Genomic DNA, 24794 nt, shown 5'->3' with positions numbered 1-24794 from the left:
GCCTATGTATCCCTGACTGCGTCCTCTGACGCAGTCGGTGTTGCCAATAGTTCGGACCATTCACAGAACCCCACATAGGCTCTGTGTGCTTTCCATACCGTCCCCTGGTTCAAGACTCCTCCCATCCACCTGAGGCCTTGGAAGCATCCAAGCAATTTTGCATAATGAAAGACACCAGCCACCAGCCTCAGTCATGTGGAGGCATTCTGAAAGCTGCTTCCTTCTCCGCATCCCCCAGCCTCAAACTCCAGGGATTTTTGGACTCCCCTGTTTCTGTAACATAACTACTACTTGTTATAGTTATAAGTGTGCATGTACTCATATTGTTTTCTGTGTGTGTCTATATATATACACACCAATCAGTATAAATACATATTACAGGCATTTTCTAACAGTATTTTTGCTTATTTTTATTTTTAAGATATTTGATTTGTCAAATTTTCTGTAGTGGAAGTGGTTTGAGAGCCAGGTCTTAAATTTCTTTACATTGATTTGCTCCTTTTTTAAATTCATTGGTTGTTACTTTTAACTTTTATTATTTCTTCCCTCTCAGTTTCCTTACATTTGTCTTTTCCCCCTAAATTCATGAAGAGAGTGCTTCCTTTTTCTTCTTCTTCCTTCCTTTCTTTATTATTATGAAAATTTTTAAGACCACCAATTTATAAGTAGGCTGCACCTTCCTACATATTTGACAAATCTTGAACGATTATACCAATATTCATTATCACCTACACTGAGTATTGTCATTTTTAGTAAATTTTTGCTGACTTGATAAGCAAACATGTTATTGTTTTATTCACACTCTTTTAAAGATTCTCCACTGGCTTTTTATCATCAGCTGGAACAAACTATTATACTCAATTTCATTGTTGTTTCCAACCAAAAAGGTCTTTCTTTCATCCAAACTCTTCTATCACTCCATCTGTCTACTTACAGCCAAAGCTCTTGAAAGAGTGCCTCCCATTCCTTTCTCAACCCAATTGAACTGTGGCTTCTGACCCAGGACTCTATAAAAACCAATGTTCATACCAATGTCAATAATGACCTCTAAATTACCAGATACAATAATCTCATCTTGTTTCTGGTCTTTGTTGAGCTCTCAGAACGTTTGATGTTTTGATCATCTTTTATCTTGAAACTTCCTTTTTTCTTGACTTTCATGACAATATTCTTTCCTCCATTACTTGGCCTCCATGACCACTTTTTCAGCCTCTCACCCTTCTTTGCCCCCTAAACATGAGTGTTCTCCTGGCTACATTCTCTCTCTCTCTCTCTCTCTCTCTCTCTCTCCCAGCCCGCCCCCCCCCGGCCCCTCCCTCCCCTTTTTCTTACTTTCACAGAATAAATGGAGATAATCAAGCATGAACTGCGATTTTCACTCTCCTGACTCTGCCCTATTCACTCTCCCCACTGTGGTGGATAACCTTAACTGCACTTGAGAGCCACCTCCTCTGCCTCCTGCAGGTTCTGGAACCATGTGTACTCCCTCCCTCTCTCCATGTTTTCAACCTCTAACCTTTCCCATTGGCTATAACATATGCTCGAATCTCCTTTAAAAAAAAATCTTCTCTTTTTGACCTTTACCTAGATCTCCCTTTATTTATGACTGCATATCTTTCCTTCTACATCACTGCAGTGAGACCTCTCCCTCCACAATTCAGCTGAAAAAGGTCTGAGAAAGGCCACCACTGATCTACTAATTGGAAAAATCCCTCAGCCTCTCATCCACCTTCAACTTGACCTTCCTGCAGCCTTTGAGATGGTTTACCACTCCCTTTTTCTCAAAACCCTTCCCTGCCTTCCATAACAAGACTCTTACGCTCTTCTCCTGTCTGGCTGATTATTTCTACTCACTCTCTTTTGCAGCATTCTTTTTATCCTGCCACTCCCGGTATTCCTTGTCCTCTGTCCTGCTGAGCTCTCTGCTCTGCTCTCTTTCCCTTCCTTCCTACGCGCTCATCTCCTCCCTTTACACATTCTCCTTAAGTGATGTCTCCCCTGCACTTCCACGGCTCCTTCTATCACAAACTGGCCTAAACTCCCAAGTCAAAATACAGTCTGACTGTTTTCCCGAGCTCCAGCCCTAGGTTGCCTCCTGTCTGCTAAACATCACCACTTTGGTACCTCCATCCAAGACACCATAATACTTGATTCATTCAAGACAGTGAGCAAAGAGGGCAAAGAAAGTAGAAACAATAAGAGAGAAAAGAGAACAAGAGGGGGAGAGCTGTGAGAAGGGAAAAAACAATTGTAAATGAATTCTTATGCCTCTCTCGCTTTGTCCCAGCTGTGTCTAGGACACTGGCCACACCCATCCCCACTTTTCTTCACTAGAGCTGTGGTTCTCTGAATGTGGTCCCCAGGCCAACAGCATCAGCATCACCTGAGAACTTGTTAGGGATACAAATACTCAGGCAGGCCTAATGAACCAGGAACTCAGAGGTGGGGCCCAGTGATCTGTGTTTTATTAAGCCCTCCAGGTGATTCTCTGCCTGCTGAAGTTTGAGAATGCCTGCATGAGTGAATTTCCTGTTCATCCTTCATGGCCCAGTGTCAGTGCTACCTCATCTGCTGGGCCCTCCTCGCTCCCCTCAGACAAAATTAATGACTTCCTCTTCTATTCTCCCATAATACTTTATTCATGCCAATTATATAGCACTTATTCTATTATAGTTTGCTCTTAAAGAGTCCTTCCTCCCCCATAGATGATAAGGTCTAGGGTTATTATTGATTTTTTATTTTCAGTGCCTGGCATGAAGTAGACATATGTTACATTATCACAGATTACTTTTATTTTTCTGCTCCCGTGACCCCCTTTTCTCATTCCCTACTTACTCATCAGAATGAGATCCTATCATCCAAAAGCAGTGTTTTCATTGGATTTAAGCTTTCAGCCTCTTCATATCTATCACTGAATGTTTGAAGAGAGAAGTGGAACCACAAATGGAGATGTGTAGATATACAGATATATGATTGTTTGCAGGGATTTGAACTTAAGCAGTTGTAGAACTGGTTAAATTGTCTGTGCAAAGCTGTTGTCTTCACTTTTATGATGGAGCTTGAACTTCAGTGGACAGACATTTGGGAAGGGAACAAGAGAGGAAAAGAGGGCGTGCGGAGCTAGTAAAGGAAAACTGGATCCACAAGCACACAGTGGATCTCATGAGTGTGATCTGAAACCCACAGAGAAAGACTAGAACTGAGTCAGTTCTCCTGTCTCTAACCTTGATGAGACCGATATCCCCCCAGAGAAGCAGGTGCCTCCATCCTGACCCAGCAGTTAGGGCAGCAGAAGGAGAATCCAGGGAACGGGGAGCAGCTCCAGGCCTCATGGCTGCCTCATGCTAAGGAGGGAGCCAGCAGAGAGACAACCACATGTAGGAGCTACAAAACATAAAGGAAAGCCCTTCCTGGATTGGCTGGCAATGGAATTGGTTTCAGAAAGATGGGTAAGAATTACATGTGGGAGACTAGGACATCCCAGGGGAGACAAGATCATGATTCTCAACAGAAGACCCTCAGTCACCAGTGAAAGGCATAATTATGCTGACTATATTATCTTTACTGAGGTAAGATAGATTTTAGAAAGATCATTTGTAAGAATTAAGAGCAAAGCCATTTATATTTAATTAGAACATCATCCATGCATTATAATTAATTGAGGGGTTTTTTTGTAAGTAGTGGGTGTAATAAAGAATAATAGAGTTTAATAGAATGTAGTGGGCAAGAGCTTGGACTTGCCACTTACTAGATTTGTGGCCCTGAGCAAGATATTAAACCTCTGTAAGCTTTGTATTCTCCTTTATAAATTGGTAATTAGTAAAAGTCTTTATCTCATAGTTATTATAAGGACTTAATAAGAGAATTCATGTAAAGTACTTGGCAGAATATTAGACACATAGTATATACATTAACTGCTGCCAATATCTCATTATTGTTATTGTTGTTACTGTTATTATTATTTCCCAAGGAAATTCTTTCCAGTCAGATGGATTTCCAAGGCTCAGTAATACTTTTGCCCACTCCAAATTAGTCGCAGGCCAGTTTATTATATAAGATCCAGCACTGATTGTCAGAAGAAATTTGCTCTACTTATTTTTGTGCTTTCTTTGGATTAAGATGTAGTTGCCCTTGTCTTCTCAGCCCAATGCCAAATGCATTCCTGCACTTTCCTGTAAGAGTTTTCTTTCATCTGTCTAAGGAATGGGCTCTGCAACTTTTTTGCACTACCTGCTCTACCAGCCCTTGAGCAAAGATTGTTTTAAAACTCAGGGTGCATTGGCTAGAGCCCCAGCCACCTTGCACATTTGCAACGTGGTCTCCAGATCCACTCTCAAGTCCTAGCAAGAGGGAACGGGATGAGGTTAAAGTGAACATGTGGCTTTCCTGTAGCAGAGTTTAGGAATTTGTTTTATGGGGCCATGAAAAAACAGACTGATATTCACCCATAGTCCTGGGTGTTAGTTTATAATGATAATCAGAAGTGGTTAAGCATTTTTACTTCATGAAAGAAAGGACTGGATATCTCTTTAGCTTTGTTAAACAATAAGAAACAAAGAATGGAATGTTGTCCTTTCATTAAAGAGCCTTCTAATCTCTTTCTTTATCCTGATTATCGATGAATTTTCATGAATCTTTATCTTCTTTAAATCTTCACTCTCTTTTTCTCCCTGGTCTTTAATTAGGTTTTCTGGTTTGTGGCCATTTTAATCAGAGAAAAATCACTGAAGTAGAATTTGGAAATAATACAGTCCCTTCTGGTTTTATTACTCAATTTCAGTATTTATTGGATCCCCAGAATGTACTTTCATTGACATATTTCTCTTATAAAACAAAATCTATGTATCCTATTAATGCAATATTTTTTCTCCTTCACCAAGCCCAAACTGACATTACTCCAAATACAAAAATTTCCTCATCAGAATAAGTTGAAGGTTTCTATTCATTGAAAGGTGCATACTGCAAGCCCCATTCAGCTATGTTTCCAAGAATGAAATGTACCAAGAATTACTTCTGCTTTCACCCCTCCACCCCCATAATATTTCTTGAGTTCCTCTGTTTTATGATGTCCCAACTGCTACTGCTGTGGTTCAGGATACCAGTGTCTCCCTCCAGGGACACTGCATAGCTTCCTGCTCCCCTCAATCCCACTGCCATGCTGAAAGCCTCTGTGAATCCACAGGTGAATAGGCTCATCATCAAATCGTGTTTCCATGGCTTTATTCAAGCTGCCCCTCTGCCCTGAATGCCCATTTATCTTTGCCTGGTGAATTCCTTCAAGATCATGTTAAATGTCACCTCCTCTCTTCCCAGCTTCCTCAGGTGGCATTACGCATGCCTTACTTTGGCCTGAATTAAGTTTGTTTGTATTATAAAAGTTTGTTTGTATTATATAATTACAAATTGGCATTTGTAATCATTTCATTGTGTCTGTCTCCTCCTCTAGACTCCTGAGGGCAGAATCCTTGCCTTCTTCATGACTGTACCTTCTGCACTGCCCAGTGCAGCACTGTAACAGAACCCCTGCGCTGCCCCAATTGAAACAGAACCCACAGGCTGTTCAGTTATTAGGGGCCCGATTGCCCGCCGCCAGAAGCATAACTCAAAACCAGAGTTTGGTGAAAAGAAAAGGAATTGTTATATAGATTTAGATTATTTGTGGATTTCTGCTGTTAAGTCTTATTTTCTTTAAAACACCCACATACACATAGTTCTGCCTCCCCCTGCCAAACCAGGCTAGTTTTTGAGAAGTCAGAGACACAGTCTTCCTACTTCCCTGACATAGTTCAGTTTTACCAGCAGCTCCCAATCATTTGAGCCTGATTGGAGAGGTTTTCCCTGTGTTGCGGTGCTCACCAGCTCTTAATGCAGAACCACGTGGAGTTCTCAGCCTCCTTGTAAACCGCATGAAGTTCTCCCTTTCCTTTCAAAGCCGCATGGAGTTCTCCTCTGCCTTCCTCGAAAACCGCACAGATCTCCTCTTCTCTTCTCTTCTCAAAACCACATGGAGATCCTAGCTAAAATAACTGCTGCCTATTTTTAAACCCCTGACTGCGTCCTCTGACACAGTGAGTGTGGTAACCAGTTCTGACGATTCACAGAACTTGGCTCAGGCTCTGTATGCTCTTTCTGTACCATTCCATGGTCAAAACCCCTACCATCTCCTGGGGCCTTTGAAGAACCAAAACCATTTGCATAACTGAAACACTAAGCTACTAGCTATAGTCATGCAAAGGAATTTTAAAAACTGTTCCCTTTTCCGCATTCCCCAACCCGCAGGCTCTGGGGATTTTTGGCCCCCAGTTACAGATTTTTGGCCCCCACTCTGTAACAGTACCTCACCAGGGAAGGCACCCGGTAAATACTTACTCAGTAAATGTTATACAGTTTTTTCAGTGGGTATACAAATAAGAAAGAGCATAATAATGAAGACTATTACTTGGATATTTTTCTGAAGAAACTAGAGAAAGCTGCAAGTAACTTATGTGAAATGTAAGAGAAATGGGCTGTTCACTCACAGGTAAAGGATGAAATGCAGGGCTCCCAAGCCACGCTTCTCTCTTTTTAGAAATGTACAATGTCTACCTAAATGTATAAGGAATGTGATTAGAGAAAGAAAAAAACAGATTTTTTTTATGTAAAAGATAACCAAAGAATAAAATGTTACTTCTGAGATAACTTTAGCTTTTGCAGAATAATTTTGAATTATGGTTATGTTTTAGTTGTGTTTTAGTAAAGTTGGTAATTTTAACCCAGCCCACTCTTTCCTCTCTTTCTTTAAACATTATGTACAATGCTGAGGATCATAGTGTTGGCTATCTGATGCCCCTCGGAACAGTACACGTGTTGATTCCATGTATTAAGATGCCAAATGTTTTTTGTGCCCCCAAATAAACCTAGAAGCATCTCTTTGTCTTTGTTAACCTATCATTTAATTCCTCAGGAAATGAAATTGTGAATACTACTGACCCATAGCTGATTTCCAGAATGCGTTCAGGGTTGCTTTCCTGGAACTTATCCCATCATGTGAACCATTTCAAGGATCTCCACCACTGTGACCTCTCCACATTGCTTGGCCTTGGCCAGTTGTGGCTTTTGGTGACCTAACAAGAACGGAGCACATTAGGCTAGCTCACCATTCCCAACCAGAAAACTCCTTTGGAAGAGATGAGTGTTTAATCTTCCTAAAGTGTCATCCATACCTTATCACTGGTAAAGGAATGCTCAGTGCTCCCCTATTACCCAAGAATGTAGTTCTCTCCTGAGCATGCAGCCCAAGCTCCACTCTGCCTGGCTGCAGATACCTCTCCAGCCTCACCTCCTCACTCACATCTCTTCAACCAAATAAATGCCCTGTGCATCAACCCTACTACTCACAAACTTTTCCCCATGAATACTTTCTCCTTCCTTTTTAGGGGATTTCTCTTGCTTGATAGCCTTCCTTTCCCTCTCAGCATCTTGCAGTTCTGTTCATCACCCAAGGCCCAGCTCCAAAGCCACCCTCTCCACAGACCCTGTCCTAAGCCCTGAGGTCAGAATTAATCACTCTTACTGTAGTATAGGCAAAGAACTTTGTTTTCATCTTATGGATAGCAGTTATCAGGTTATTTCTTATACTGTAGGTAGTTATTTGTGTTCACATTTATGTTCCCTTGAGCCAAGTTTCCTACTTTGGTCTTGCTTTTTAAAATTTGTATATCTCCCATTTTCTCCCATAGTACCTTTCACTCATTCTTCACCAAATACTCATTGGGCACCCTGCTTTGGGTCGGGCCGTATTCTACACACTGGTGATAAAATGGAAACAAAGATTAAAATCTCTACCATCATTTAAAGTCTGTTAATAAAATATAATAGATAAAATATAGTTCTAGGTGTCATGGAGAAAAATATAGCAGGGTAGTGCAGGGAATTCTGGAGAGAATGAGGGGTGAGGGTGACTTAAAATGGGTTTTCAGGGAAGGCCTCACCAAAAAAGTACCATTTTGGTGAAGATTTGTGGTGATGAGGAAGGAGTCATGTGCATTTCTGGGGGCTGAGGGTACAAAGGGAGCGGTCAGGAGTACCCAAGGTCCACATGGAGACCAGAGCGGCCAGTCAGGTAAAAGCAGTGGATGAAGTCAGAGAAGAGAGGGAGCTCTAAGGTAGGGACCTGAGGAGTTACCCTTAGCAGAGAGTTGAGCTAAAGAATGCCATGATCTGATCTGTATTTTGAAAGGCTCTCCCTGGCCACTGTGGTGAGAAATGGCTAGGCTTTGGACCACTTTTGGATCAGGATTTTCTGGCACATTGAATGTGGAGTATGTGAGAAATTGAGGTGTCTAAGGTGACCCTGAGGCTTTTGGCCTGAGAAACAGGAAGGACAGAACCACCATCAATGGAGAAGCAGAGACTTCAGGTTTGGGGGAACAAGATCAAAAAGACATCTGTCCATTGACATTTAAAGGTGCCCACATATTGTTAAGTAAAACATGTCACATTTATACATATGGGGGGAAAATACTGGGAGGATATACGTTTAACTGTTAATAAATAGTTAACTGTTTAGGGTGTGACATTAGTGGGGACATGACTTTCCACTTTCCATTTTTAATTCCATGTGTATACAATTCACACGTCCAAGTGACATGAAGGGAACAAAGATGCCTAAGACTGGGCCCAGCCCCAATGTGTGTAAGAAGAAGGCAGCAGGCCTTGGCCAGGTAGCTCAGTTGGTTAGAGCATCAGCCTGTTATGTCAAGGTTGTAGGTTTGATCCCCAGTCAGGGCACATACAAGAATCCACCAATGAGTGCATAAATAAGTGGAACAACAAATAGATGGGGTTTTTTTTTCCTCTCTCTCCCTTCTTCCCTTTCTCTAAAATCAATCAATCAATAAAAGAAAAAGACAGCAAAGAGCAGACCTGGTTAAGTTTGCATGATTGTACCCAGGGAATCCAGCCAGGTCTGAGGCCGAGCTCTCAGCTTTGCAGGTTTCCTTCATCATTCACCAGAAGTGCTCAAACACTGGAGGCCAACTCTCAATAACAAATTCATAAGATAATTCTAAACCAAAATAGAAATGTATTCACAATGGAGTTAAAATAACATTAGTTGTTTGCTTAGGAAAATTCTTTCTTACAAGTAACTTCAGAAAACCATGTTATAAACCAAAAGTGATTTGGTAAATATAGATTTAGAACAATAGAAGAGAGGATATTTCTATCAAGCAAGATTAGTTTGGTGAATTGCTATTCTTTACTGTTGAGTTGTTTCTTTCCAGAAAACTTAACAGCCTCAGAATTGAAGCAACATTTTCCTTGTCCAACACTATTCAGATACACTAAGAATTATAAATATTCTTTTTATTTATTTTTAAAGAGAGGGAAAAGGAGGGAGAAAGAGAGGGAGAGAAGCATTGATGTGTAAGAAATACATCGGTCAGTTGCCTCTCTCACACCCCCAACTGAGGCCCTGGCCTGTAACCGAGGCATGTACCCTGACTGAGAATCACACCAGTGACCTTTTGGTTCTCAGGCTGGCACTCAATCCACTGAGCCACACAAGCCAGGGCGACACACTTAAGAATTCTAATGGTTCAATCTCCTCAGTCAAAGAATCCACCCTTAATTCATACCAGGCAAGGAGAAATTCAAGATACTGGGGGGAGTGTAACTGATTTGAGACTAATATGCTATAAATTTGTTATCTGCAGAAAGAGAACAGGCTATGAATTTCCTGATGAGCTATTTCTAAAAGAGAACCATTTCTCAGTTTGTTCTTTGTAAGGGGATGAACTATTTAGATCCGTGAAAGGGAAATGATAGGTACCAGAAATGGAAGGGGGAAGAAGGAACACAGGCAGATGGCAGGTCCTGAAAGGTAGTAAGGTGCTTATTGTGCAGAAACCAGGTAGTTAAACTCCACTGGGGAAGAGACTGTTGATCTAGGTGTGGTAACAGGAATGAAAGGGAGGAACTTGAGAGAGACTATATGTGTTTCATAGAGGACAATTCCCCCACCTCCACCCTGCCCTCCCTCCCACCCTTGGGAACTGGGTGTCAATGTCTGATCCATCTTTACAGGGAAGTAGAGATGGGCCACAGAAGGGAGCTAGCGTCTGAGCTCCGAAAGGAGCAGTTGGGAGAGCAGAGCCCTGAAGAGGTGACCTGGGGCCAAAGCCAGTGCATCCTTGGGCTGGTGAGATACTGGAGCCTTTGGGGAGCCCTCTGTGGGCCGACGGGGGGCCAACGCACTGAGCAGTTTAGAGTTCCAGTTTCACACCAGCCCCTACTCTCTAAGACATGTGAAACATGTAATTCCTCTCAGCAGCACACTTGTAAGTTGTGCAGATGTGTTATAGATATGCATGTTTAATTTTATTAACTAGAGCTACCTTTATTGATTTCCCTAATGCTGTTTCTATTTCTACAGGCACACCTTTGTTTATGCCTTGTAACCTTCTAAGTGCTTAAAATGAACATCTAGTGACATCATCTGTGGGAATGAGGGACTGAGGAAGACAGAGAAGGCTGATAACTTACTAGGTCTGTCTCAGGTGGTTTTTTGTTACGAGTACTGTGTAAAATGAGAAATGCATCAGATCACCTTTCACCAGGTGTGTGGAAGTCAGTCAACTACATTTACAAGTCCCTGGTTTTGGTGCTTTTCATTTCAGTAATGTAGTGGTTCTGAGTGTTTGGAGGAGTTCTGGTTCTCAGGTGCTGATTAGTTCTTCCAGGCATGGGAAGAATACAGGGTGATATATAACCTCTCCAGCACCAGTCTGGACTCCACAAAGCAACCTCTAATCTGGTATATTTCATGATTGTTGTTTTTTTTGTTTGTTTGTTTTTGTTTTTGTCCTTTCAAAGAAGTCATCAGCATAATTTCTAAGAGACTGAAGCATTTTTGTACAAGGTCATATCCCACTTCACCAAGAAAACATTAGAAGTCTACCCTAGCCCTGACCAGTGTGGCTCGGTTGGGTGTCGTCTGGCAAAGCAAGTTTGCAGGTTCGATTCCCAGTCAGGGCACATGCCTGGGTTGCAGGTTCAGTCCCTGGCTGGCGCACATAAAAGAGGCTATGGACTGTTATTTCTCACATTTATGTTTCTCTTTCTCTGTTTCTTCCTCCATTTCCATCTCTCTAAAAATCAGTAAATAAAGTTACTTTTAAAGTCTAGCCTACATGCTCTTTCAGGTTCTTCACTGAATTTCTAAGCAGTCTTCGTTAAGCTGGAATAAATCTGCAGTTCTTTCTTTTTCGGGACCACAAAAAGGGTGGGCATCAGTGATATTAACACAGCCATTTATGCTCAGTGCACGTACTACCTGCTTCCTGGCCTTCAGTTTTATTTTTCTCTACTTGCAGACCAAGCTCTCTACCACAACCATGCTCTGCTAGACCCTCAGTCAGGCCAAGAAACATCCATGTTTGATCCCCTCTTTGTATTTATTGGAGCCAGAGGTACTGGAGCAGCACTGTATATCTTACACCTGGCATTGTTCAATCCAGATATCTGTTGGGACAGAAAGAATAACCCAGAACCCTGGAACAAACTGGGTCCCAATGATCAATACAAGTTCTACTCAATGAATGTAGATTACAGCAAACTGAAGAAAGAAGGTCCAGACTTCTACGTATAATGTTTCACTATAAAGCTGCTTAGAATGAAGGTCTTCCAAAAGCCACCCACACAATTTTTCACTTAACCAGGAAACATTTCTCCTCCCAATGTGTTGGGGTTTACACTGATTAAAAAAATCTGAAACTGAAAAAAAAAAGGACAACTATTTATAATAATAGGCTTCCAATTATTGAGCACTTGCCATATGCTTATCAAAGAGCCTTTTGTGTTAAGTTCCTTAATCTTCATGGAAGCCCCATAAAGTAGGTACTACTGTGATCCCCATGTTATAGATGAAAAAATTGAAGCTTGGAGAGGTTACACAATTTGTACAGCATCATCCAGCAACTAAGTGACAGAGCCTGGATTTGAAACCAGAGAGTCTGAATCCAGGACTGGTTCCAGCTCTGTTCTGTATTCCTACAATAATGACAGTGGAAAAAATTACCATTTTGGCCATCACTTCCAGTATAACACATCCAATGAGCAGCTGCCAGTTTGTTGGATGAGAAGATCCAAGTTCAAGGTTTGATGTTTGATGGTCCTGTGCATTAGCTTAGCATTTCTCAGCCTTAGTGCCCTACCACTAGCCACATAAAGTTCTACCTGAATTTTCTTCTCAGGTCCCATCTCTTGAACTTACTGGATTTATCTGTCCCTTGGGGATTTCTTATTTGATCTGGCTGGTTTCATGTTTGGTTGTTTTTCTTTATGGAACCAGGCCTGAGGTATTGGTGTCAGAGTCTAGCAAGAGACAGCCAGCATCATGAGTCATTATTTGTTTTGGCACTTAGAGCTGGGACTGTGAGCCAAAAAAAGGTTGCTGTGATGGGATTTCAAAGCTGCTGACAAGGGACTTCCAGGCACAAGGATTTCATTTTCAGTAAGTTTGTGGTCAGACTGCTTCATAGCTTTTTGTGTGTTTGTTTGTTTTTTTCTTAGGGATAAGAAAACACATGAAATAATTGTGATAGCAAAGGATCTAGAAAAGAGTCTTTAGTATTGCTGAATCAGGAATGTTGGGAGCAATCATGCCATTGTCATCTACAAAATAAAATCAGTCATGCTACCCAGCTTTTTTACACTTTGTAGGATGCTGTATTTTTTGCTGTGAGTATTCATTTGATTTCAGATCTATAAAATACAGCTAGTTCTTTAGGGAAAAGTTATGTGTATATATTTATAAAACCTTTGTAAAAATTATATGTAAAGGATTCGTCACTGCTAAGTGAGGAAATTATTTCCTGGCTTTAATTCTTCAATGCACTTGGAGAAACCACCTCATCACTTGGCACTCATGGGTAGCATCTGATTCACCAGGGCAAGATTCTGTAAATATTACCACCTATAGGTACAATGAACAAATTGATGGTTGCCAGGTAGGAGGAAGTTTGAGGGAACTTTCCTCTTTAGCTAAATCTGAAGTGGGTGAAAAAGATGAAGATTGAGAAGTACAAATTGATGGTTACAAAACAGTCGTGGGGATGTAAAGTACAGCATATGGAATATAGTCAGTAATATTGTAATAACTATGTATGGTGCCAGGTGGGTACTAGACTTATTGGGGGGGATCACTTCATGAATTATATGAATGTCTAACCATTATGCTGTACACCTGAAACTATTATAAAATAATATTGAATGTCAAGAGTGGCTTAGTCATTTTTATAGGAAATATTGTGAGGTATCAGATAAGATTTTGGAGTTGCAGCTAACAGAGTATCTGAATCTATTAGCTAGAGTAAAAGTTCAGCTGCTGTATCAAGAAACCCAATAATAATGTGGCTTAAAAATGGTTATTTTTTTCTTCATGTAACAGTCCGGGGTGGGTGTCCCATATTAGTGGGGGAGGAGGGGTTCATGGCAGCCAGGCCATGCTTAGCATAGCTCCTTTCTTATGGTCATCACAGTTTCAGCCCATTGGAAAAGTGTTTGGGAGGTGTGTGTGCACACCAGGCCAGGAAGTGGCACACATCTCTTCTGCTCACACTCCATTGGCAGGAACTTGGCTACTTCACGGTGTAGACGAGGCTGGGGAGACAAATGCCTACCTATTATACTTCTAACACATTGGAAGAAGGGGAGAATGGGTTTTCAGTCTTGCCAGTCAGGCCTCTGGCTACCAAGAGTCAGTGAACACCCTACTTCCAACACACTCACTTCATCCCAAGCGAGACAGACAAAAAGCCCATCCAGTAAATGCACCACCTGAAATGCCTGGTCTCTAGGTAATGCCTAGTCCTTTCCATCAGGTTTAGATGTGGTTCCTAATGGTCTGGCAATCTGTCAACTAAAAAGCAAATTATCTCTCCTTCTATCCTCATACACACACTCCATATACAATGATGGAAAGTGAAGTAAAAAAAAAAAAAAAACACACATTTAAAACTTCCATTCTAAAAGGAGGAAAAAGAAATGCACACAGCAGCCCCCAGCCCATAGGAATGCTGGGATCCTGGGGAAATGGGAAGGCTACCTGCCCTGGCAGGGAAGGAGATTCCCTGAGTAGACCCTGGCTCTGCTCTTTAGGAGCACTCCCTTGTCTACAGCTCTGTGTGTCCCTTGGACTTGCCCTTGGGGCATGGTGATTCTTCCTATTCAGTTTCCTCTTTAGCTGAATCTGCAGTAGATGCCATCCTTGGTGGCTATACAGCTTTTGCAGCCCACTGCCTGCTAGCGCAGATTTGGAAATATGAGAGACAGCAGCCACAAGGTTTTTTTGGCTTTGCTTTGTTAATACAATTCCCTCAGAAACTCAGCTGGCTTCTGATCTATTAACTTCCAAGCAGGTCATATGCCATCAATCTCCCAAAATTCTTTCCAAGACACAGGTCTTGAGCCTGCTTTCTTTCTTGGCTTCTGCACCCTCCATACTCCTGTCTCTCAATGTAATGTGGCTGTAGTGAGGCCTCTGAAACCACAGACTTTGGAGGAAAGGCAACACACTTTTTTTCTCATCTCTAATCCCACACTGTCTGAGGTGTAGAAGCCATTGGCTTGTCCACCCCTCCAAGGCCTCAAATTTCTAAACTCTTCTCTCTGTAAATCAGTCTATTCTATTCTGACCTGGGCTAGTCTCTTTCTTATAACACCTTGGTGAACAGCAAAGAACAGCCAATTCATACTAATATACAGATGCTTTTCAATCATATTGATAAAGTTATAAGCTTAATAGGAATGTGGTCTGTCTTCCAAGTCAGACATATCAGGTGACTGTTTTTGATGTTTGTTTGTTTTAAAGAATCAAGAGACTTGGCACAAACCAGATTTTTGTAAGATAATATTTTTTGTGTTTATTATTTTTTTAAATTGTGGTAAAACTATTATAACATAAACTTTACCATTTAAATTACTTTAAGTGTATATGTAATTCAGTGCTGTTAAATACATTCACATTGTTTTGTGACCATCACCACCAGCCATCTCCAGAATTTTTTTCATCTTACAAAACTGAAACTCTGTACCTATTAAATAATAACTTCATATTCCTCCACCCCCCCAGCCTCTGGCAACCACCATTCTATTTTCTGTTTCTATTAATTTGACTCCTCTAAGACCCCATGTAAGTGGAAACAGACAGTATTTGTCCTTTGTGCCTGGCTTACTTCATTTATCATCAAGTCCTCAAAGGTCATCCATTTTGTGTCATGTGTCAGAATTTTCTTTCTTTTTAAGGCTGAATAATATTCCATGTATGTATAGACTACATTTTGTTTATCCATTCATCCATCAGTGGACACTGGGGTAGCTTCCACCTTATGGCTATTGTGAAAAATGCTGCTATGTGTCTCTGCTATCAATCTTTATGTGTATATTGCCAGAAATAGAATTACTGGATCATATGGTAATTCTGTGTTTAATTTTTTCAGGAAACATCATACTTTTTCCCACAGTAATTGCACCATTGTACATTCCCAGCCACAGAGCACAAGGGTTTCAATTTCTCTACATCCTCACCAATGTGAGAAATGCTCACAATAAAAACCAGGACACAGGTCTTGAGCAGCAAAGCACGGCATTTATTCATGAGTCTGCAGAGTCAGGCGCATCCTCAGCCAGGAGAATGTGCAGACAAAGTAGACAAAGAAAGCTGGTTTTATAGTAAAGTGCCCCACCCTAAAGTGAAATTGCCACTCTAAAGTGAAATTGATTAGCTTCCCTGCCCTGATGCAATTAGCTCCCCCACCCCTTCCCTTCTTCCCCATTTCTCCATTACTGTTTACTCCGGAGTTACAATCTAACATGATCATCTAAATGCCCCTTTTGTGATTTGCAAATATGCTAATGCTGTCAACTCCCTTCTCAGAAATCCTCTAATTACATTTTCCCCTGAGACCCTTTAATTACATTTGCCCTTTGTTACTAATGACTTTCTACTGGTTTGGGAGTCACTATGTCCTTGTTTCCTACAATTCCCCCCTGTCTCTTTTGGAAAATTGACTACTCAAACCATTCTGTTTATCCCTTCAAATCTAAGGAGGATTTCTCAACTTTCTTCCTCATAGTTAGGATTCCCCTTGGTCTCTAGGAGGAGGAGATTATGAAAAGTTGCTGGCATTTGTTTTGTTAGTGCAGTCTTAGTTAGTCTCTGAACTGAACCTCTGACGCATGGAATACAGCAACCTAAAGCTGTGAGGACACCTGCTACCACTATGAGGGATACAAGAGCTGATGAGATCATTCCTTTCCAGTTGCCAAACCAGTTTTCTAACCATCCTGTTATGGGATTGTCAACACCTGAGTTTTCCACTAGTTCATTTGCTAAGGTAGTTAGTTCCTGCAGGGCCTTAGTGATAGATCCATAAGGGGCTGTATTATTAGGGATAAGGGTGCAACACTGCCCCCTAAGCATTGCACATACACCTCCCTTTTCTGCCAACATCATATCCAGTGCCATCCTCTTCTCCCAAGCCACTCGACTGGTGGCATCTAATTGTTGAGCAATTCCTTCTATAGCACTCCTAGTAAAATTGATAAACCTCTGCTGGTTATAATAAATATAATTTATCCAATCAACATTTTTATTAATGGTCGACCACTATAAGAGCACTGACTCATACCCTGCTGCGATTTGATGTCTAGCTTTAAACTCATCTGGAACTCCTCTAGGGACCCCAATGGTATCAATATAGATATGAGGATCGAAAGATCCACCAGGTGCCACTGACCTCTTTTTCCTAGCAGGGGCAGTCTGGACCGGTTTTGGAAATGCTAGGGTAAATGGGAGAGCCAATTGAACCAAGGCACAGGTTCCACTCCACCTGTCAGGTAGGATTTTCCAGAGACTCCTCTGCCCACAATACCACCAGACATTCGCTCTAGGGATTCAGAGGGGAGTATAGTTGCCTGCCCCACTGTGAACATGGCTCGCATTTCTGGTATGAGTGCATGTTAGGAGTTCTCCCACAGGGGTACCCGAATACGCTTCCCACCTAGAGAGGTAAGAAGAGTAATTCATGGGCCCCACTGAGTATGAAGGGAGGGATAGAGTCCCATTTCTCCTTATAGAGGGAAAGAGGAGAGACAAGCTTCTGCAAGTCTCATTTCCCCATGCATTCTCATTCTGGTAGAGAGCGAGCATACAGGCCATTCCCAAGGGGTCAGAGTCCCAACCTAGTGGAAATGGTACAACTTGTGCCTGGGGTCTCCCTGTGGTACAAGCATAACAGTTGCTTTTATTCGGGGATTTAACAGTAAATTTGACCCATTCTACCCAAGCATTTGTGCCCCCGTACCCAGTCTCTATCTCTAAGGTTTGTCTGAGATTTAATACCTCAAAGACTTTTACCTTGACTGGATCATTCTGGGGTCTTTTCTGAGGTGTTTCTGAGGTCTGGGTAGGGGAAGTTAGATTTTCTAGGGAAGGAGGAGTTGTCACTAAGTGAAGACCTAGCCACCCTACTGGATTTATGCCAGATATATCAGCTCCTAGGCCATAAACTCTGGTAGCCACATGGGGTTCCTGACTTAAGGTTTGTGGCTGGCTTACTGTCAGAAGACTAGGGTTGCACTGGAGAGGCTGGCAGTTTGGGGGAGGAGCTCCTTTGCTTAAAGTTATTTTAGGCAAAAGAGAGACCAGTTTTAAAGTAAGCCCACAGACCAACCCATACTTCACCAACACAACCACTTAGTTCAGCCAAACTGTTGAGTCTCAGGAGGCAGTAATGCAGATGGGCTTCTTAAGTGAGCCTTGTATGTACAGACAGTCACTCAGGTAATGAGATCATAGGTTTATGCCCTATGAAAACAGAAAGAACACACATGTTAATTCACACAACACAATTCACAAACCAGTCTCTAAATTTGCAAGACTGTCTTATTGGGAATGTTAGAAATAAGGACATAGTGACTCCCAAACCAGTAAAAAGTCATTAGTAACAAAGGGCAAATGTAATTAAAGGGTCTTAAGGGCAAATGTAATTAGAGGATCTGTGAGAAGGGAGCTGACAGCACTGGCATATCTACAAACCACAGAAGGGGCATTTAGATAACCGTGTTAGATTGTAACTCTGGAGTAACCAGTAATGGAGAAACAGGGAAGAAGGAGAGGTGAGGGGGAGCTAATTGCGTTAGGGCAGGGAAGCTAATCTCTCTCACTTTAGGGCAAGGAAGATAATCACTTTAGGGTGGCAATTTTAGGGTAGAAAAGATAATCACTTTAGGGTGGCAATTTCAGGGTGGGGAAGCTAAGACTATAAAACCAGTTTCCTTTGTCTACTTGGCGCGCACATTCTCCTGGCTGTGAGGGTGCGCCCGGCTCTGCAGACTCGTGAATAAAGGCCTCGCTTTACAGCTCAAGTCCTGTGTCCCAGTTTTTATTGTGAGCGTTTCTCACAGGAAGACATCCAGTTGCAAGGCATTTGACATTCTTTTTGCCTGTAAATTAAGCATCTTTGATAATGTCACAGACCTGGTTTAACTTTTGAATGAAAACAAACTTTTAATTAAAATTAACTTTATAGACACATTAGCTGCACTAGTTTATGGTCTACCACTGAGCATTGTGATTTTCCTCAAATCATGATTTTTCTCCTTAAGATTACCCTCCTTGTCATTAAAGGGACTACATTCAGTCCAGTTTTAATTTAGCCTGTTCATTTGCATAAACACAACAAGAGCAGCCATTGATAGCATAAATCTTTTAAGTCTGCTTTGCTGGAACTCACACAAAGAACCTTCTGGTTGACCTTTAGTCTGCCCTCTGAGCACACAAGTTGAGCCACACACCTGCCATATGGCCTTGCCTGTAAAACTCATGCTTTTTATAAGTCCTTCAAGTTTTCCATTGTGCCTTAAGTTTCCTCCTAGCCATTTATCAGGGAAGCAACCTTCGTTTCTTCCCTAGAAAGATTGCCATGGACCGCACAACCAACCAAGGTGCTAGGCCTTTCCCTCATGGGCTTTCATTAGCCTAGGCATGCCTCCTTCAGGCATGACATTCCAGTCAAAGCCTCAGCTAACAAAACCACCATTAGCAACTGGTCTTATTAGTTTTATGCAAAGGAACCTTATGTCATTTTTTACTTCTTTACAATGCCAAATACTGGAGAGTTCCGGTAGGGAGAAAAATATAAAGGCATGAAGGAAAATCCTTGTCCTTCAAAACTGCATTTCCATGCATTATACCTTCCATTACTAAAACCATAAAATTTCTTCTCAAAACCTTTATAAACTTCTAACAAATCTTTTCATTTACATGCCTTACACTTTCCCTGGTTCCCTTTTTTTCATGTGAAGTTTTAAATATCCCTGGGAAACCTCAGTTTTTCCTTTCAGAGCATAAACAGAGCAATAATTCAAAGCACAGGTAGCTAGGCCCTCTCTTTCCAGTATGTCCACTGGCCTCCTAGAGAGACATGCCCTTGGCAGAGACATGTTCACTTGCCCAGGCTGGAGCACCCAGCAGCCCTGAATGGCCCTTCCTGGGTCCTGGGTGGCAAAAGGAATTTTTGCCAACTAGTTTACAGACAACCTTTCCTATGTCTCATTGGTCAAAAACAGATACAGAGAATTCCACAGCAGAACAGACAAAGGTACACTTTTATAAAATCAGAACACAAGCAGCTGAGGTTTCCTTTTCCCAGGTTTAAAACTTCCATAACTTTCCTTTTTATTACTACAACTTTTCTTAGACCTTCTGCAACATTTAGAAACTCTAAATACTCTTTACTTCTTTAGATTTAACCATAACATGCTTCCAATCCTTGTTCTTTTCCACATGGTGAAGGACTATACTCAAACTCAGATCTGGGAGCCAAAAGTTCCTAGATTTGCAGAGATACCCTGCAGCTTTTTGAAGTTCCTGCTTCTCCTCCTGTCTTCTAACATACATTTTCTGAGCTTTCCTGAGGAGTTTTTCAATTGCTCTATCTGGCCCATTCATCTACCTTCTGCAATTTCTTACAAATATATGGCCAGTTTCTGTTACAATGATGACTTTTAAGAGTCCCTGTCCTACAGCATTCTCTAAATTTAGACCAGAATACTTTCTCATCTGGTCCCTGAGCTTCTGTAGGAATCTGATGGAGCTGTATCTCGAATGCCTTGGAGACATTCCGTGCTGGGGAAATGGACTCCTTGATTCCCCTGATGGTGAGTCTCCTAAGGTCTCTCATCTGAGCCCTATCCTCCAGCCTGTTATCCCATTCAGGGTCTATACTGGGAAACTTTTGTTAGGTCGGGACAATTCCCTGACTGGGAGGATGTTCCCTTTCCCATATCCTCATAGCAGCCCGCCTGATCACTCCTTTCTCTTCCCCACTGAAGATGTCTAGTATAGACTTTAATTCCATCCACATGTATATGCTGGGTCCAGGGAACTGATCTAATTGTTCTGCCAATCCAAAGGGGTCCTCTACCAAGTGCTTCATATTGCGCTTGATGTTTCTAACTTCAGTGCTTGTTGAAGGACCATTTGACATATATAATAAGTCCTGGACCCATGGAGATTTCCCTAAGGGGAAACATCAGCTGCTTGAGGGAATGGGGAAGTTCTTTATGTCTTGCTTACATTGTTCCAATTCCTTTCTTAATTTAGAATAAGTTCCCACCGGCACCGTAGGTGTCATGGGAGCGGATACTGGTGGGGTATCTGCTAGGTGTTCCTGGCCTCTTCCATCTGTACTGTCTGTCCTGGTGCCTCCGCCCAGTTGGCCACCGGCTGGCCAGGGCTATAAGGCAGTGGGAGACAGGACAGAGGGTCCCAGGCTTTATCTTCTTTCTCTTTTATAGGAAAGAGGCCTGTGGATCTGCTGGTAGATGGTGATCAGCAGAGAGCATATTCCATTTCTTCTTTAAAAACTGATGCCTGGCCCTGGCTGCTGTGGCCCAGTGGACCAAGTGCCGACCCATGAACCAAGTGTCGCTGGTTCGATTCCCAGTCAGGGCACATGACCAGGCCGCATGCCAGGTCCCCAACTAGGGACACAAGTAAGAGGCAACCACACAGCGATGCCTCTCTCCCTCTCTTCCTCCCTTCCCCTCTCTCCAAAAGCAAGCAAACAAACAAACAAACAAACAATTCTAAAAAAAGCTGATGCCTGATCACTCACATATAAAACCAGGGCTTGACAAACCCAACATTCATCAGACCCAAATTGGGGCCAGAAGACAGATTTCCCCTAAATGGGTTCCTTTGGCAAAAGGAGACAATAATATTTTACCATTTTCTGTTTTTCCTTACTTTTGGTCCAGGGATCCTCTCCCCAGTGCTCTAACATTCTCCCTAATGGACCGTTGGGTGGAATGTCTGTGGGGCCTTCCTTGGCCCCACCCTTTTAATTTCCCTAGGCCTAGAATTTCTATTTCCCATCCTCAGCTGATTGCTGTGGCTGAATCTGGTTGTGTTCTCAGCCTCCTCTACCAGAGATTTATTGAACACAGACCCCATAAGCTCAATCCCCATATCCCTGTATACTCAACCCCCCTTACTGAAAGTTTCTTGTATACAGTCCTGTGTGCTCAACCCTCTTACAGAGACTTTGCACACAGCCCGAAATGCTTTGTCCATCTCCGGCTGTTTCCCTTACAGGAGAATGGAACCAGCGGAGGGGCAATCCACAATCACTTTGTGTCTAGAGACACGTACCAGCCACACACACGCAATCAGCTTCCCGAGGATGCCCAACCACCAAGGCAGTACTTAAGTCCAATTTTATTACCTTGGCCTGTGCACGAGGTTGCCTGGTTGCCGCGGTGTTTGCTTTTGTTTCCCCCCTGCATCGATCCACTGCTGTCCCAACAAGAAGTCTCGTGTCATTTCCAGACACTGTGAGGCGGGTGGGCACTGGGTCAAGCGAGCCACCCAAAAGCTGGTAGGATGCGTCTTCCCACCTTGGCTCAGAGCCCCTTCCTGCACACAAGTGGAGGATCCCGGACAAGCCCCCAAATTGTGAGAAACGCTCACAATAGAAACCGGGACACAGGACATATGCAGCAAAGTGAGGCATTTATTCACGAGTCTACAGAGTTGGGCACACCCTCAGCCAGTAGAATGTGCAGGCAAAGCAGACAAAGAAAGCTGGTTTTATAGTAAAGTGCCCCACCCTAAAGTGAAATTGCCACTCTAAAGTGAAATTGATTAGCTTCCCCGCCCTAACGCAATTAGCTCCTCCACCCCTTCCTTCTTCCCCATTTCTCCATTACTGGTTACTCCAGAGTTACAATCTAACCCAACCATCTAAATGTCCCATTTGTGATTTGCAAATATGCTAATGCTGTCAACTCCCTTCTCAGAGATTCTCTAATTACTTTTGCCCCTGAGATCCTTTAGTTACATTTGCCCTTTGTTACTAATGACTTTCTATGGTTTGGGAGTCACTATGTCCTTGTTTCCTACACCAACACTTGTTATTTTCTGGATTTTATTGTTTTTGTTTTTGATAATAGACATCCTGATGTGGGTGATATTGTACTTCTTTTTTGATGATGTGTTTATTTTTTATTTACTTTTTTATTATGGTGAAATATATATCACATAAAATTTGCTATTTTAACCATTTTTGGCATATTGTGTTTTATTATTTCAAGAAAGGTAAAAATGCAACTGAAACAAACAAAAAAGATGTGTACAGTGTATTGAGAAGGTGCTGTGACTGACTGAACATGTCAAAAGTGGTTTGTGAAGTTTCGTGCTGAAGATTTCTTGCTGGATGATGCTCCAAGGTCGGGTAGACTAGTTGAAATTGATAGCGATCAAATCAAGACATTAATTGAGAACAATCAACATTATAGCCGACCTACTACTCAAAATATCCAAGTCAATAAAGATATTAGTAAAAATGAAAAATGTCTTTTGTGTTTTTTATTTTTTTAATTATTTTATTGATTATGCTATTACACTTGTCCTAATTTTTCACCCTTTGCTCACCTCCACCCACACCCCCCACTCCCTCAGGCAATCCCCCCACCATTGTTCATGTCCATGGGTCATGTGTATAAGTTCTTTGGCTACTCCATTTTCTATACTGTATTTTACATTTCCATGGTTATTCTGTAACTACCTATTTGTACTTCTTAATCTCCTCACTTCTTCACCCCTTCCCCCACACCTACCTCTCAGCTGGCAACCAACAAAAAGCTCTCTGTAACCATGATTTTGTCTCTTTTTTTCTCATTTGCTTACTTTATTTTTTATATTCAGTTGTTGATAGATATGTATTTTTGCCATTTTTGCCTTTTCCTTAAATAAGTTCTTTTAACATTTCATATAATAATGATTTGGTGATGATGAACTTCTTTGTTTTTTCTTGTCTGGGAAGCTCTTTATCTGTCCCTTGATTCTAAATGTTATCTTTGCTGGGTAGTTCATGACTTTGAATATTTCTTGCCTATTCCTTCTATCCTGCAACGTTTCTTTTGAGAAATCAGCTTACAGTCTTATGGGAACTCCCCCATAGATAACTAACTTATTTTCTCTTGCTGCTTTTAAGATACCCTCTTTAGCCCTAGCCGGTGTGTCTCAGTAGGTTGAGCACTGGCCCATGAATCAAAGGATCTCTGGTTTGATTCCAAGTCAGGGCACATGCCTTGGTTGTGGGCCAGGTACCCAGTTGGGAGTGAAAAAGAGGCAAACACACATTAATGTTTCTCTCCCTCTCTTTCCCCATCCCTTCCCCTCTCTCCAAAAATAAATAAATAAAATCTTTTAAAAGAATTATCTCTTTTTCTTTAACCTTTGTTATTTTATTATGATGTACCGTGGCGTGGTCCTTTTTGTGTCCATCTTATTTGGGACTCCCTCTGCTTCCGGGACTTGCATGTCTTATTTCCTTCACCAAATTAGGGAAATTTTCTTTCATTAGTTTTTCAAATAGATTTCCAATTTCTTGCTCTTTCTCTTCTCCTATGATGCAGAATGTTGGACCTCATGAAGTTGTCCCAGAGGCTGTTCATACTATCCTCATTTTTTGGATTTTTTTTTTCTTATTGTTCTGATCAGTTGTGTTTTGCTTCCTTATGTTCCAAATAATTGATCTGACTCTCAACTTTATCCACTCTACTGTTGTTTTCCTATAAATTGTGGATTGAGCGTCGGCCTGCGAGCTAAGTGTCGCTGGTTCGATCTTCCAGTCAGGGCACATCAGAGAAGGAAAACTCTGACTCCAAAAAACCTCCGCTGCCTTGCGGCATACCTCTTCAGGGGAAAGGCTAAGGGAGTAAACCCTGACAGAAAATCCGGAGCCGGAGTCCCTAAGGCGGTTTGACGTTGTAGTCAACACCGGCAACTCCTGCGGCGCACCTGAAGCCAAGCTGTATTGACTCCGCCTTTCCCTTGGACCCTTCAGCTGCGAAGAGAGGGGGGATCTGCTGCATGGGCAACAGCAGACCCTCCATATCACCCTGCCCAGGCTCTGTAGCTTCAGCTTCACTGGAGAGGACACTCCAGCGTCATCGCAAGATGTCGATTCAACACGGGAGGAGACGGATACCGTGTCACTCCCGAGTCGGACTGCACAGCCATTCTCGGCGGTGCAGATAGACTCTTAAGAAGCTACACCATCGTCTCTCGAGACGGACGGCTGCCGACGACGACGACGACGTTCTTTATTTCAATTAGTGTATCCTTCATTTCTGACTGGATCTTTTTTATGCTGTTGAGGTCCTCATTAAGTTCCCACACATCCTTATAACCAGTGTTTTGAACTCTGCATCTGATAGATTGCTTACCTCTATTTCACTTAGCT

General features: G+C 42.1%; 1 protein-coding gene and 1 pseudogene across 3 annotated transcripts in view; both read left to right on the top strand.

The window, feature by feature from the left end:
- Positions 1–24794, top strand: part of TMEM150C (transmembrane protein 150C) — a 116581-nt gene that overhangs the window by 66554 nt on the left and 25233 nt on the right. The gene's annotated exons all lie outside the window — the stretch shown is intronic.
- On the top strand, positions 11376–11629 carry LOC150019162 (cytochrome c oxidase subunit FA4 pseudogene; annotated as a pseudogene).

Source organism: Furipterus horrens, unplaced genomic scaffold (genome assembly GCF_987537825.1).
Source record: "Furipterus horrens unplaced genomic scaffold, mFurHor1.1.pri manual_scaffold_2, whole genome shotgun sequence".
Classification (NCBI taxonomy): Eukaryota; Metazoa; Chordata; class Mammalia; order Chiroptera; family Furipteridae; genus Furipterus; species Furipterus horrens.
The sequence above is the reverse complement of the archived record's forward strand: the minus strand, read 5'-3'. Positions and strand labels throughout refer to the sequence as shown.